The 4760-nt window shown below is 38.4% G+C and overlaps 1 long non-coding RNA gene across 1 annotated transcript; it reads right to left on the reverse strand.

Annotated features, from left to right (window-relative positions):
- Positions 1-642: 642 nt before the first annotated feature.
- LOC119000911 (uncharacterized) lies at positions 643-1629 on the reverse strand. Its single transcript, XR_005069443.1, has 3 exons — positions 1547-1629; positions 1217-1290; positions 643-838 (listed from the first exon to the last, which is right to left on the reverse strand). It is a non-coding gene; the product is annotated as an uncharacterized LOC119000911 (long non-coding RNA).
- Between the last annotated feature and the right edge of the window lie 3131 nt (positions 1630-4760).

Genomic DNA, 4760 nt, shown 5'->3' on the forward strand with positions numbered 1-4760 from the left:
ACTTTCCTGGAAGCCAATTTGATTCCATTTGTCAAAATTTAAAATGTTCATACTCTTTGACCCAATAATTTCAGTTCCTAGGTTTTCATTCTACAGATAATGTTGTATTTGTGCAATACAAAATATGTGCTAAAGAAATACTTTGTTGCAGCCCATTTGTAACAGTGGAGGAGGAAAACCTTTTAGATGCTCACTGTTGAGAGGAATTATGGGATACTCAATTACTGGATTATGATGTAAACAGTAGTTTGAATGATGACTCTTGTATGTACCGATTTGGAACCATTTTTAAGAGTAAAAACTTAAGGAATAGAGATGATATGACATATTACTTTTTGTGGGAAATGAGAGGAAGAAAGGAAAGAAAAAGAGAGGAAATTTATACATGTTTTTTGGCAAATGCATGCATTTTCATTGGAAGAATCTTCAAGAAACTGGGTACAGTGTTTGCCTCCAGAGAGGGCAACTGGATAATAGAGAAAAAGGGGAGAGACAAGTTTTTACTACATAGTCTTTTATATCTTTGTATCATGTGTATGTAAACCTTTTATACATATACAGATATGTACACACATGTAAATAATTTTAAAAACCAAACGAAATTCAGCCTCGTGTTGTAGAAGAAACGCGCCCTCTGCCACCGTTTCCCCCTCCCCCTTACAGCTCTTGAAGAGGACTCCAGCTCTTTTGTTAGTTGACAAAGAACAGACATTTCTACCTTCACAACCGGCCCGCACAATCATTGCCAAGTAATTAGAGTAGACTTGGACCTCTCACCCTTAGCATTTTAAAAGTGTTTGGCTTTGTAAACATGCCAGTGTAGCTGGGTCTCTGCAATCTAAAGAGAAGTGGAGATTTGATCGTTACAAAGGCAGGAAAGAATTCCCTTTGCAAGTTTGAATTGTTTATGCTCCAAACGAAAGTAACTGCCAAATTGCTTCACTGTATTATGTATACAGTTTTAGGACGATATTCTAGCATAAGACTATAATTAAATCTCTGAAAATGGTTCAGCTTTGCCACATAAAATATGAAAAATGTTATAAAAATGTGCACTACATATGTAAAACATATTTAGAAATTAATAGCAGTAGATTTGAAAATCTCATTTCAAACTTTTAAAACAAGTTTTTAAACTTTAAAACAATGAAATAACATAGCCACCAGAAAGAAACATTTAAATTTCAGTATAGAAAAAGAATGACAAATATGTTACAATGTTTTGTAAAATGCTATTTGGCTTCTAGGTAAAGACGATCGCAATCTTGTATTTTGTGGTCATTCCACTTACTGTCAGTGAGAAATAAGAAAAGTAATTTCCTTAAGAGAACTCTCAAGGATGCTGGATGAAAATTCACATTGTCATTTGCATTCCCACACCACAGGCATAAATGCCCGCAGAGCAGATCAGTGCCAATTCATTAATGTTTTCCCTCGCCCTCCCCTGGAATTCACATCCGTTTCTCTTCTAAAGACGTTTAAATGACTGTGCAGTCATTTAACAGACTGGCACTTGATCCCCCAGAACGACCGTAACAATACATACCCCCAGGAGAAGGATGTCTTTGTTTCCTGGATCTTGGAGTCGTACAACATATGGTCTGACAGATTTTAAGCTCCAGGTATCTATTTTTAGACATGATGGTTCTTCACCCTTGTCTTTCAATAAGAAAAAGTGTTTGTTGAGCTAAGATCTGCTTTTACAACAGCAGGTTAGCTAGAAAGTGAAGTGGCTTTGTCAGCTTAGAAAGTTGGGTGCGATGAATAATTTAGTCTGTAGGAATAATATGTCTAGAGAAGAAATTTAAGTAGGGGTTAGGTAATGCAGGTAATTAATGAAGTGATCTTAGGATATCTGACTCACAATGACTAATTTAAATATGTACTAAAAATACACACAGATCACAAATCATGATCGTGATATTCTCAAGGGCAATATAGAACACTGTACTGCATATTAGAAAATAAGTAATTGTTTCATGTACTTTGAAACAATCTGTCTCTCATTTCTCTCGCTCTCCACCTCCTTTCCCCTCTCTTTTGTTTTTTGCTAATGTTCCGAGAGAAACACAGTTCCTGGTCAAAATCGAGATCAGGGTCAAGCCAAAGTTTATATTTAATGCTGGGAAATGAACATATTTTAGTGCTTATCTTGAATCAGACAAATATTTGAATTATTAAAGCACTTTTCTGAGAATAGTTCTAGACATCATTGAGACTGCAAGTTTTGCATGTCAATTGCCATGACAAGTTTCAGAGATTGTCATGGTAGATAAGTGGGTGCAAGGGAGGCTGTGTCAAGATATTCCCCTTGGCACTGGGCAAATCGTACATAGTGGATTCTCCTGGATGGAAAAACAGAGTAACTCCCTGCACCTCGCCGATGACTGGGAAGTCATCAATGTTACCAACAGAAACAGATGTCATCAAAATCTTCCCTCATATTTACGCTTCTCCTTCGGCAAACCTTAAGGGCTCTCCTCTGGGACATTGGAAAAGCAGACTTCCTAGTTAAGGAACTGCCCGGCGTGGTGCTAGGTGTATTTATGCAGTCCTCATCTAGAGATGAGTTGGGGTTCAAAAATGTGGTACTTAGAAAGAATAGAATTTTCAGCAGAAACAATGTTATAGCTGGTGCTAATGTTCTAAGAACAATTCACAAAATGAATTATTATTTTCAAAAATGGTACAAGAAAAATAGTATGGCCCTGGCCAGGGTAGCTCAGTTGCTTAGAGCATTGTCCCAATACGCCAAGGGTGCAGGTTCAATTCCCAGTCAGGGCCCATACAAGAAGCCACCAATGAATGCAGAAATAAGTGGAACGATAAATCGATGTTTCTCTCTCCCTCTCTCAAATCAATAACAAAATTAAGTTGTAAAAAATGAAAGAAAAATAGTAAAACCAAACTCTTGTAAAACAAGTATGAAAGCAGAAAACAACAAACTGATTAAAAATAACATTTATGTTGAATTCTGGTTTCTGAAGTAAAGACTTCATTTGAAAATAAGAAAACTTTTGTGGGAACTGTGAAGAGTTTTTATTAGCACTTTTATGGACTCTAGAGTTTGTTTCTTTTTACATCAAAATTTCAGTTTAAAAACTGTGTCTGCCTGCCCTGGCTGGTGTAGCGTTGTCCCACACCAGGGGGGCCTGCGGGTTCAATCCCTGGTCCGGTTGTGTATGGGAGGCATCTGATGGATGTTTCTCTCTCCCTCTCTCTCTCCCCCCTTCCTCCCCTTCCCCTCTCTGTACATAAACATACTTTAAAAAATGTATCTTTCCTTTTCTCCATTTTAAATACACCACTGATACTAACTAGTCTTATGCTGAGGAGTGATCACAGTGCCGGTGGGGAGAGGTCTGTAAAAATGGATCAAGAGGGAGAATGAGATTCAGGAATTAACTGGGTACAAGTTGAAAGAGGGAGAAGGAAGGAAAGGAGACTAAAGATGAGAAGTCTCTGGGAAAGAGATATTACAGTATCACTAACAGAGGTATATGGAGTGAAATAAAGAAAAACATCTGGCAACTTGATGAGCCATGACTGAGAGATGTTACTCTTTTTTAATTGGAGTTTGTCACTACCATTTATCCCCCTTATGCCACCCTTACCTCCTGCAATCACCACACTAGTGTCCATGGCCTTGAGTCCTTTTTCCATTTTGCTCGATACCTCCTCCCCCCACCCCAGCTGTCAGGTCAGCTTGCTCTCTATGAGTCTGTCTCTGTTACTTCAGTTTGTTTATTAGATTCCACATATGAGTGAAATCACATGGTATTTGTCTTTCTCTGACTGGCTTATTTCACTTAGCATAATGTTCTCCAGGTCCATCCATGCTGTCACAAAGGGTAAAATTTTTTTTTACGGCCAAATAGTATTCCATGCTATAAATGTCCCATAGTTGTTTTATCCACTTATTTACTGATGGACACTTGGGCTGCTTCCATGTCTTGGCTATTATAAATAATGCTGCAATGAACATAGGGGTGCTTATATTCTTTGGAATTAGTGTTTTGGATTCTTTTGATATATTTGCAGAAGTAGTATTAATTGCTGGATCATAAGGCAGTTCCATTTTTAATTTTTGAGGTATCTCCATGCTGCTTTCCGCAGTGGCGGCATCAATCGGCATTCCCACCAAAGGTGCAAGAGGGCTCCCCTTTCTCCACGTCCTCACCAGCACTTGTTGTTTGTTGATTTATTGATGATGACCATTCTGACAACTGTAAGATGATATCTCACTGTGGTTTTAATTTGCATTCTCTGATGATTAGTGAATTTGAGCATCTTTTCATATGCTTATTGGCCATCTGTATGTCTTCTTTGGAGAAGTGTCTATTCAGGTCCTTTGCCCATTTTAAAATTGGATTGTATGGTTTTTCTTTTTTCTTTTTTTTAGTGTTGGCTTTTATAAGTTCTTTATGAATCTTGGATAGTAAATCCTTATCAGCTTGGGGAATATCTTCTCCAATTCAGTAGGCTGTCTTTTTATTTTACCCATAACCCAGGCATGTGCCCTGACTGGGAACTAAACTGGCAACACTTTGGTTTGCAGCCCATGCTCAACCCACTGAATTACACCATCCAGGGCCAAAATACTTTAAAAATTTGTATGAAATTAGCCCTGGCTGGTGTGGGTCAGTGAATTGAATGGGGGCCTTCGAACCAAAGCATCGCTGGTTCTATGCCCTGTTAGGGCACATGCCTGGGTTGCAGGCCAGGTCCCCAGTGGGACCCATGTGAGAAGCAACCACACA

This window comes from Sturnira hondurensis, unplaced genomic scaffold (genome assembly GCF_014824575.4).
Source record: "Sturnira hondurensis isolate 20B ecotype Veracruz unplaced genomic scaffold, ASM1482457v3 Scaffold0016462, whole genome shotgun sequence".
NCBI lineage: Eukaryota > Metazoa > Chordata > Mammalia > Chiroptera > Phyllostomidae > Sturnira > Sturnira hondurensis.